Source organism: Micropterus dolomieu, linkage group LG19 (assembly GCF_021292245.1).
Source record: "Micropterus dolomieu isolate WLL.071019.BEF.003 ecotype Adirondacks linkage group LG19, ASM2129224v1, whole genome shotgun sequence".
Classification (NCBI taxonomy): Eukaryota; Metazoa; Chordata; class Actinopteri; order Centrarchiformes; family Centrarchidae; genus Micropterus; species Micropterus dolomieu.
The window spans coordinates 24,487,941-24,499,132 of record NC_060168.1 but is presented as its reverse complement, the minus strand read 5'-3'; the positions used below and the strand labels follow the sequence as shown (position 1 = coordinate 24,499,132).

At 40.8% G+C, this 11,192-nt stretch overlaps 1 pseudogene; it reads left to right on the top strand.

Moving 5' to 3' along the window:
• The window catches only part of LOC123957101, an 8,649-nt pseudogene extending 7,664 nt beyond the window's left edge, over nucleotides 1–985 (top strand).
• Nucleotides 986–11,192: the final 10,207 nt, after the last annotated feature.

The following is an 11,192-nucleotide window of genomic DNA, read 5'->3' as shown; positions in this document are numbered from 1 at the left end:
TTTAACAGTTTGGTATCACACAGGAAACACTCAGAGGACATCAAACTATACGGTCATTCATGGGCCGACAGTATCTGATCCAGACCGTCCAGGAGACTTGATGACTCTCCAGTGTTCAGTCCTCTCTGACTCTGACAATAAGACGTGTCCAGGAGATCACAGTGTGTACTGGTTCAGAGCCGGATCAGATCATTCTCATCCAGACATCATCTACACTGATGGAAATGGACGTGATGAATGTGACAAGAGATCTGACTCTCAGAAAAGCTGTGTTTATCACTTCTCTAAGAACATCAGCTCCTCTGATGCTGGGACTTACTACTGTGCTGTGGCCACATGTGGAGAGATATTATTCGGAGATGGAACTAAAGTGGACATTCAAGGTAACTGTATTATTAATATCCCGTCTGTACTTAGACTTTGAAATGCATAAAATCTATTTTTGATTAATTATTTATTCTTCTCCATGGTGTGTAAGATATCACATAAAATTTATTAAGATGCAAAATCATTTAAAGACGAGGGGAAATTAAAAATAATTTATTTTTATTCATTACTAATAGTCATTGTTTTTAACTTTTGATAATGTTCCAGGAGCCATTTGGTCACAGAAGGCCAATGCAATTCTTTTCCTGCTGTGTGCTGTCTTGGCTATAAGTCTGATTGTTATAACCTTCCTCATTTACGGCACGAAGACAAGCAAGTTTGATTGTTCCAATGGTAATAGAAGTCACTCATAGTTCTCTATTAAATTAAGTTAAACTGCTACATCCTTTTTCATGTCATTATCTATTTTGTTTTCTCAAAATTCAGCTGCTGTTGTCCTGCAAAAAAACTGTGGTGGTCAGAAAAGTCAAGAGGTAAGGAATTTAAAGGTGGGATCCATCTTATTAATCCAGTTATGAAGCTTTTTTGAAATGTATTTTCTCAGAGAGATGAGGACACATGGATTTATTCTACTGTCGTCTTCGGCGTGATGAAAGCTGACCGTGCAATAAAGGATGCAAAAGCAGTGGAGAGAGAGAGGATCTACGCTGCTGTTAAGGCTTTTGGGTTGGATTAGTGAGTTAACAGGTCTGTTTGTCATCAGTTAGTGCTCTATGATCCAGTTAATGTTAGTCTGTAAGGAGCTAAAGGGTTTGTTATACTGTCTGTGGCTATTAGGTAGTACTGTCCATGTTTTACTGTATATAATTTTTAATGTCATAAACACATTTTTTATGTATAAAAGTATTTAGATTGTGTCTCTTTCATGCAAATGTAAACACATGACAGGGTCACTCCCGTGGATTAGCAGTGAAGTCTAGCTGGAGATCTTCATTACATCTCTCCCTTGGCTCCCATTTTTCCTGCCATGTTTCTACTGTCTGTTATAAAGGCTAAAAAATGCACAGAAATATGTAAGGTTTATATGTAAGTAAGGTTTTTCAAGTACAAATCTCTTCTGTTAACATGGACATTGTTGTCTTATTACCCCTAAAAGTTATGGCAAATTTATGATGATGGACCAAATATCAGAGAGGTTTACAGAATTTAAATTAGAGAATAAGAATGCAGTATACTGGATTCTTACTATTTTGACCCAAATAATAATTTGGATCAGTAATCAGTATCAGCCAGTACCCTGTAATGAAACTGGTATTGGGAGAGAGAAAGTCCAGTTGGAGGTTATTTGAAATTAAGTTTATTTCATCGTGAATTACTTTTTTTTGAAGAAAGACAACTGTATGGCCATAATATTTAAGCATGTCGCTTTTTCTTTATTGTTTTTATTGTGTGACCCCGCAAAATATTTGTGAACAAACAAAACTGTGTCATAGCGTTGCTACTGCTGCCATTGTGCAAAAAGTGTTTTTGTACTAGATTTGTAAAGATCCATCTATCCATCCATCCATTATCTTCAACCGCCTATCTGTAATGGGGAAGGACTGGAGCTGATTTTCAGAATCTAATACTTAAAAAATATGACAACAATAGATTTTTTAAATAATTGCTAAAGATACAGTTACTTCATATCCATTTTCAGCACCAGAAGCAAACATTATTAATCCACAAACATGTTAACAACATGTCCTTTTACAGAAATACTGGCTCACATTCTTTGGCAGTGAATTAATAAAGCAACTCAAAAGCTATTGCTCGCTCAAAAGATCAGCTGGAAGAAAAAACTTTTTGATCTATCATGTCCAAGATGATGGGAATCACTAACTGTTCCTGCTAAAATATAAAGCCTTCAGAATGTGTGTACACATGGTGGATATGGTTACTTCTGTCATAGCAGTGTGATTATACAGAAGAACGAACAACAGACTTTAATTGCATTTTAAGTTGTTTTTTTGTCATTCCTGTGATGTGCCTGATACAGTTTCAGTGCTCAACTGAGCTTTGAGTAGTCAAGGGTGCTTTGATCAAGGGCAGCTATGCTAATTTGTATACACATGTAATGGCACATTTCATCTGAAATTAGATGTTATATATTTCTTGCTTATTAAACAGAATGTACGGTCTAAACTTGCTCTATATGAAAACAAGATAACTGTTCTTATGAATTGGTGCTACATAAATAATAAATGAATTAAATTGAATTGGACATTGCGGTGGGACATTACTCTGGCTGAAAGGTTGAATTTTTTTTTGCTGCTGTTGTTGATATTATTGCTGAAAAGAATCTAAATAAGTTACTTTTGCAGTGCTTTAATTTTCATCATCAAGGTTAAGGACACTCCTTCATTTTATGTGTAACCAATACTTGTTCACAATACTTTCTCACACAATTCCTTTAGAAATGATGATAAAGAAATGTCATACTATACTCTATTAATTGCCAGCTTGAATTTAAGGCTAAATAACTAAGTTTCCCAGTTCCTAGGCAAACATTGTTTTAGGATTAATCTAAGCTGTCGTCATGTAACCTGAGCTCCCCCAAGTGGACGAAATAAGTATTACATGCCATTATTCTGAAATGCTAACCTTTTAAGGTCTAATTACTGACAATTGTTTTCCTGTTACCAAATGCTTAAACTTAGAACGGTACAACCGTTTGACCATTGAGGTTTGATTGTGGGAAGGTATTTGATTATAATACGCGCAAATACATTTTCTTTCTCTTTTATAGACATATTAAAAGTTTAGAAAGAAAACCGCTCTCTTGACTCTCTCCTCTGGTTCTTTGCGCTCTGGCTTGTTCCTTGTGCTCTGGCTTGTTCCTTGTGCTCTGGCTTGTTCCTTGTGCTCTGGCTTGTTCCGGGCTCTTCAACAGCGCTTCGGCATGCTCCCGGCGTGCCCGCTCTCCCGGCAACGCCCTAAGAGTTCGGCCCGGCGCAACAAAGGCCTTTGTTTCGCCTGAAGCTACACACGCGAAGTGCCGCGACATCGATTTTTCCCTCGTTTAACAGCAACTTTACATGCTTTATTTTCTTTCTTTTTGTTTGTTAAAAAGTTATCACTCCGTTAAGTTACACTAGTTAATTCGAGAACGACCAAGTTCTTTTTAAGCTTTATACGTCGAGCTAAGCCCACAGAGGTTGGACGCCTCCATGTGGCCCGCTAGCAGTAACAAAGGACAACATAAACCTGACCCGAAACAGGGTTGGGAAGGCTCCCACTGCAAGTTTCTTCAATAAGCCTACCAGAGACAGACCCCCGGAGCATTTCCCTGGCAGAGAAAGCGACTGGCCGACAGCTTTAACCTGTCCTAACCGAGAACGCACGGACTCTGCCAGTGTGAGGCCGTTTACCAGCAAACCGGCGGGGAGAAACACAAGCAGTAAAACCGAGACGTCCTATAGTTGTTAATCCATTTATCTTTAGTCCAGCATATGTAATCCCTGAAACTCCCAGACAAATTTAACCGAGTTATCATCTAATTGCATTCATTAGTTGCCGTATGAGTCAAATACGTCCCACAATAGGAACCCCTTCTCGTTGTTTAGCCTTTGTTTATTTCTCTGATGTATTTAACCGCATTTTTATATCACCTTAGTTAGCTAATAAATTCACTGTAATCAAGGAATTGTGTGTGTTGCCTATTTCTAAGTCCCTGCCAAGAGAATTTACCCTTCAGATGAGACTGACTGATTTAAGATAATTGAGCGATTATTAGTTAATTGATCACTAGTGAATAATTGTATAATTATTAAAAGCTACCCAGAGGTCCGGAGACTTTGGGTTAATAACAACTCCGGTGGTGCCCCGCGAAACGAGAGATTTAAGATTTAATATTTTCTGAATATTAAAATTCATAATTGGGTATTCTCATAAATGTATTAAAAATCATTCTAGCTTTAGACCTGCTACAGTAGTACCACCCTAAAGCATACTCTGCGCTATAGACTGTTTTCTGCTAAATGGGACAGTAATTTACTAACTGAACATTATGCTGTATTAAAGAAGACTTTTTATCTACCTAAACTCATGATGAATTAAACCAAGTAGAATTTTATTGGGTTTTTATGCAAAAGACTAAAGTCTATCCTGAGAGTGAACCCAAGAGCACGATACACTTTTTGGATTTCATGGACATGTTGTACTTAGCAGAGCATCACCTGTCCATCTCGTATTTTACACATCCTTTCAACCTGTTCTCACTCCCAACTCGTCACAAATGGATGCGTGGTCGAGAGCCGTTGGCGTCAGTTTGTAACGCACTGGGGATCTTCATAGCATCATAGTTCAACACACTGTGGGGAAGCCCTGTACTGTCACTTTTGAATGATAAATATTTAACAGACCAAGACCAAAAAAAGACCAAGTAAGGAGGTGGTTGGGGTGGACAGAGGAGCAGAAATCGGACAGAAGACAGTGTTCCTTTCCCGTGTGAAACAAAAATTCAACATTAAATATTTTTATTTAAGTTACGTAGATTATGTAAGATGCGTAAGTTACAAAAGTAACATTACTTATCTTACATAAGTTAACTGATGTACGTAATGTAGTTATTTTAACACAAAGTACGTTTGTTGCCTAAACCTAACCAACTGTGATGTTTCACAATGTTAACAACGTACCATTACATATTGGTGACGTTTCGCAGCGTTAATAAGTAGTTTTATTTTGAAAGTCTAACTGGACATTACATATTTGTTTGTTGTTAACTAGACCAGACATTGCATGTTGATTGTTGCTAACTTGACGTCTAAGCCCTAAACGTTGAAAAATGACGCTTAAGAGGTACCCAGGGCATTAAAGCAACATATAAAGTATTAAACCCCCTTAACCCTAATGCTTGGTAAAATGGTGAAAGAGACATCCCATTGTATAATAAACCTGTCTAGCAACACTATGAACCAATGAGAGGCTCAAGGAATACTCTTGGTTTTAAGCCCTATTGAAAATTACCACAGAAAATACTTATCTGCTCAGATACAGAGCATGTTATGAAACAAACCACAAGAACATAACATTTATGAAAGTAAAAGACAAACAATCTGAAAAGACCCGGGTAATATAGGTAATAGTCTTTGCAAACGTGTGTCTGCGGTCCCTCCCACGACGGTGTCACAGTACCGCGAATCCACGAGCTAACTTAGCCAGAGAAGCTAACAGCTCTAAGCTCACTTCACTGTACAAATACACACACCTGCGGTCGTAGTCCCACAGTCAGAAACTCCTACGCAGAGAGCGCGGTGTCCGATAAAACAAATAGTCCAATTTAAAGCGTTAAGTTAGCTGCCGACTAGCCCTCATGCTCAGAGCAACTCTTCCCTCCGCTCGCTTGTTCTCTTCTCTCGAGTGATTACCCCATAGTTCAACAGGATACTTTAGTAGTCACTAAATCTCTAACATTAACAAAATGATTAGTGAGCTTTTCCTATGTAATAAACCATCCTTCAAATATTTTAAGGAAAACACAACTGTTAAATTACCATGCCACATCTGAACAGAGCAAGGATAATTAAACGATAAATCCTATTGCATTTTCAACAACTAGGCTTTAGCCACCTCTTAACTCTTATACCTTGACATAGATTACATATGAATTAAGCACTTTAAGGCTAACAAAATACAATAACCCACATATTTCAGAAATAAGATGACATAAGTGACCGATATTAATCAGGTCATTACAGTAACATGTCTAAATGTATGTTTTATTAACTTTGGTTTCACTCAACATTTTGCCTTGTGTGCATTGAGACTAGAGAAAGAGAAATTAATATACAGGCATTCAGTGGTTTGTCTGTACAACAAGCAAAACCACATGCAGCAGCTACACTAACAGCTGTGGTGGGCCGTTTCTCTGCCCTTTGACCAACTATCGAGCCTTGTTTACTCAGAACAGGCCTGTGCTTCAACAGGAAATGAAGTGAGGTGAGTCATGTTTTGTTCTAATGTTAATGTATTGATTTATTGACCATTATTTTTTACAACCTGCCACTCATCACTGAGCCAAGACTTTATTTAGGCTGTCAGATCTTTTTGCAGATAATCAGGAAATTTACTGCTCTTGACAAAAATATTGGGGGCGGGGGGGTTGAATGATTAGCACCTCCCCCCTCTGACAGCAACTACCAATGAAAAGCAACAACCCACAGAAAAATTCAATAAACACATTCATGACTTGGCGTGACTGGGTAGGTGTAAATAAAATTGAAGTGAATTGTGATTCCACTTAGCTTTTTAAAACAGGTAAAACAGCAGTTAAACCTAGCTTCCTGAGGCTAAAACAGAGAAGAAAAGCCCCTCTGTGTTAACACCTTATTTTGAAGCCCAACCACAAAAATGCTTAAGTTTCCATCCATCATTTGTTTGTTACTGTGACCACGTGTTCGTTCTTTGACTGTTTGTGTGTGAAAGTCCAAAGGAAATACAGTACAAGAAAGTATTAACTACAGTGCATTTGTTTTGTGTAGTATGTGTACTGGAGCTGGACACAGCATTGTGTCAGGGATTCACTGATTTAACTGTATGGTAAGTTTCTATGTGTCAGCTGAATGTCTGTACAAAACAGGACACAAAGTACATCAAATGATTTACTGCAGGGCTTTTGTTTTAAGTGATATCCCTAAGATAAAAAATATGCATGTTAGAAACTCTTAATCGCCTCACGTTGACTGCGTTCCTGTGAGAGAACTACTGCCTTTGACCAGCCTCCTGAAGAGAAGCTATTAGTGTCAATACTCACTATGTAGTGAATAAAATGGCTCTAATCGGGTCTAAAATGTACTTTTTTCACTGTGTGCCACTCAGAAAACACTTTTGAAATGCACTAAATAAAGGAATAACATTCAGCTCATTTACACATCATTTAATGTAAACAATGTTGTCATTCAGTGTTCAGTAATACACAATAACATTACATGCATGTTTGCAAGCACAAAGGACCCATGTCTTTCATTACGTGAGAGTGTACTGAAAGACACTGTCTTATTTAACGATCACTAATCAAGTTCAAAGGTACCAACAGATGACAAGAAACACAAAGCACACAAGAACTTTAGGTTCACCATAGTATACAGATAGTGCTCAATACAAAACCCACAGTTCAATCCTCAATGAATGAGTCCTTATCTCAGTTCAAATCTCCACAAGACTCCATATCTCAACAAAATCCTCCCCTTCGGGATCCCAGCAACAAAACAGTTTAAATTTCATACAATAGTGACACCTCTTGCATCTAAAAAACAAAGCTTAGTAATTCTCCAACAACATCAGAGTTACCTCCTGTAGTCAGATCAGTGCTGCTGACATGTTAACCAGCTGTCACTCAGAACAGAATGTGCCTTTTCTACTAATGAATTTGGTTTGGAAAGCTGTCATAGATAGTCCCTGAGCTGACCGGTGGATGCGTGTGTTGTGTTATGCAGGTGCGTGCGCCCATTGCCACGATACGCCAACCTTTGTACATGTGCCTTTCTGTTGGGGGTTTTCCCTGTCCGCCAAAGTGGCGAATGGCCTTGCAAATTTGAGACCCTGGTTGTACTGTCAACCTCTTGTTTTTATCGTCTAGTTTTTACTAAATATGGCAGTGACGTCATAACTGAGCAGAATATAATGTGTTGATCAAACTTAATCTTAGCCCCAACCATAGAAGCCACACTTTACCCACAAAGCTACAGGATAACCGAAATTTCAGTTGTGTTTAGAGCTCATTTAACAGCAATTTATATGTCCTTGTAGGAAATATAAACTGTTAATTAAAGTTCTGTGTTCTTCTACAAATCCAAAAGGTCATACACAGTTCAGGTTCCTACAGTCAATTTTCTTGGAGTTAAGCAGCTGTCCTCCTGATAAATCCTGAGCTCCATCAAAGCTGTCTAGAAGTTTTTTTTCAGAAGCTAAAAGTTGAATTGTTTCCTTAGTCTGTCCTGTCATGTTTTAACTGAAGTTTTTAGTTTTGCTGCTTAGATGTCTCACGATATTTGCTGTGACATTACTGCACGCATGGAAATGTTTAAAATTACAACAGCCTGTTTAATTGTTAACACTATACATGGATGATAGAAATGTGACCCAAAACAAGTTCATCATAGCTTATAATAATGCAGTGCAGTGAGGATACAGCATTTCATCGGACACAAGCTTAGAAAAAGTGGATCAGGGGTTACGTACTGTAACCTGGATTCTATGAATATAGGCGCAGCCCTATAAGGCTATCGCTATTGGGTTTACCCCTTCCGCACGCCTGCGCGGCACTGAGAATTTTAGTCTACGTCCACCCATAGCATGGGCCTGTCTTACATCCGCACCTTGTATATATACAACGGTGAGACCCAGCCTTCGGCTCCCAAATGCCTTTTCTTCAGCACTGAAAACCAAGGTCCAGTGAGGCCTTCAACTTAGAGGGCAGTGCTTATACTCATAGAATGGCGATGGTGCGGCATGGGAGGCCAAGGGCTGACCCATGTGTAAGTCGGGAAACTGGTCCCTTGAACCGCTCCCTGTAGTACACAAACAGCTGCGAACGGCGGTAGGCGGCCGTGCATGCCACATAACAGGACAGCGCTTGCCCCAGGCAGAAGAGGTGGGACGTGACGTCCTCCACCGACCCATGGGGGGGAGGAAAAAACCAGAGAGGGTGATGACACACGACCAAAAGGAGCTTGTAATGCTTTTAGGCATGAACGCCGGGTTAGGGCGCAGAACAGCCGAGCTGCCGTCGCCCTGAGACACAACGGAGCCACGGAGAGGGCAGCCAGATCGCTGACCCTCTTTGCCGATGTCAATGAGCCAGGAGCAAGGCGACCTTAGCCGAAAGGAATCTCAGGTCTGCCGTCTCCAAAGGCTCAAATGGGGCTTGGGTTAATTCACGTAAAACCAGCACCAAATCCCACCGCTTCACCGGCCTGCACCGCCGGTGGGAGAACAAAGTCCTGTCCCCGAAGCCCTTGTGACAGGACAAAATGGCGGCAGCGTAGGTTTTTATCTGCTGGTCGCGTCGGTCCTTCTAATCTCCTCTTTCTCTTCCTCCGTCATGGTGGTGGAGTTAGCTGCCAGCTTGATGAAGGAGGATGCGATGAGGTTAACGTTGTTGGCAGAGGCGGAGTTCTGAAAGCGCGGCCGGAACGGGTCTCGCTTAGCCGGCTGGCTGAGGGCGAGAACACCAGCCATTTCATCCGGTGGGGCGAACTCCTGCCCCCAGATTCACTTGTCCAGTCTGCTCTGATGATGGTGAAATTGTCCAGGCTAACCTCTTCATCTGGAACAGAGTCGTTCAGCCACGTCTCAGATAGCGCAATGATGCAGGCCTCCCGAAAGGATTTCTCCACTCTGGCATCTGGCATGTAGAATGTCCATTTTATTCCCGGAGAGATTGCACATTTGCCATCACAACTGAAGGAAGGGGTGGGTTGAAAGGACGCCTCCATAACCTGGTGCGTACCCCTCCTCGCCTTCCTCGTTTCCTCGGCTTGTGTAGGATTGTCAGCTGGGATTACATCCGATGATTTTAGGAGCCCCAGAAAACGAGAAGATCTTGGCGGGTGTAGGTGAATTTGTTGCCACTCAACCCATCCGGGTGTAACGCTGCACTTCTGACATTGCGGGTGCTCAGTAGAAGGATCACCATAATCCACTGCATTTTTCGAAAGTAGTTTATGTTAGCCATGATGGTGAATAGACTCACAGAAAACGTAGACGAGAGGACAAACAAACAAAGACTTGACTTGACAGATGCGCACCGGTGACTCGACGTGGAGTGTACAGACTGTCCCAGACAGGAATCAATAACTTCCTAGTCGAGGACAGCGAAGTTATCCTCCCGGCGTTGACGCTCCTCGGGGGAGAGGAGAGCACAGTATGGGCAGCGTGACTCGGGGGTGAGCGAGTCTCTCTCTCTATTCCTCCACCCAGTAGCTCCAGGCAGACACCACCGAACCCACAGAGGCTGTGGCCAAAATCGTTGACCTTCGGGAAAATCCTGCTCTTCTAGATGCGTAACATGTGATTATGCATGTGCACCAATCATCTACATTACCACATCTCCAACGCTGGCCCCTCAATACCCAACTCCCAGGCCCCGGATTTGGCTCCTTCCCATGCCACAAACAAAAAACTTTGTTTAGGAAATTTTGTCATTTGTGGTTCTGAGTGAAATATCTCAGCCACTATTGGATGGATTGCAGTGAAATTTTCTACACACATTCATGCCACCCTTAAGATAAACTGTAATTACAAACCTTTGTCAGCTGTTTATGGGTCACCTCCTCGTTATCATCTCAAATAAGTAATTTCTGGAATTGACGAAGACAACCGAAACGCACATTAGCTCTGGTCTGTTAAATGCTAAACCATCTCATTAGGGGAGGGAGCTTTTGTTCAACCTGACTTTCAGCTGCTCTGAAAAAAACACTTTATGGACCCTCGCCTTTGATGCAGCCTGTGAATCTTTTCTCTGAAATACAGGATGTGTTGCATTTGAGACATTCCTTGCAAGACATACAAGCAGCTATAGTGGCCATGGTAATTGCTGCTTAAAGTCAAGCACAACGCAAAAAAATCACTCACAGATAAAGACTAGTGTGTTCAAAAGAAAAGTAAAAAGTGAAAAGTAAAAAATCTCAACATTGGCTGAGAAGGATAAAAGAGACGTGATATGCACAAAGATCAGGACGAGACCAATGTGACAGGAAGTGTACTTTGCATATTCTGTGATAACCAATCAAATGCATTGGATGGTCTGCCGTATTACAACCATCTCACCTCCTTCACTCACTGAAATACCAACAAGTTTCTTGACAAGAGACAATGTCAAG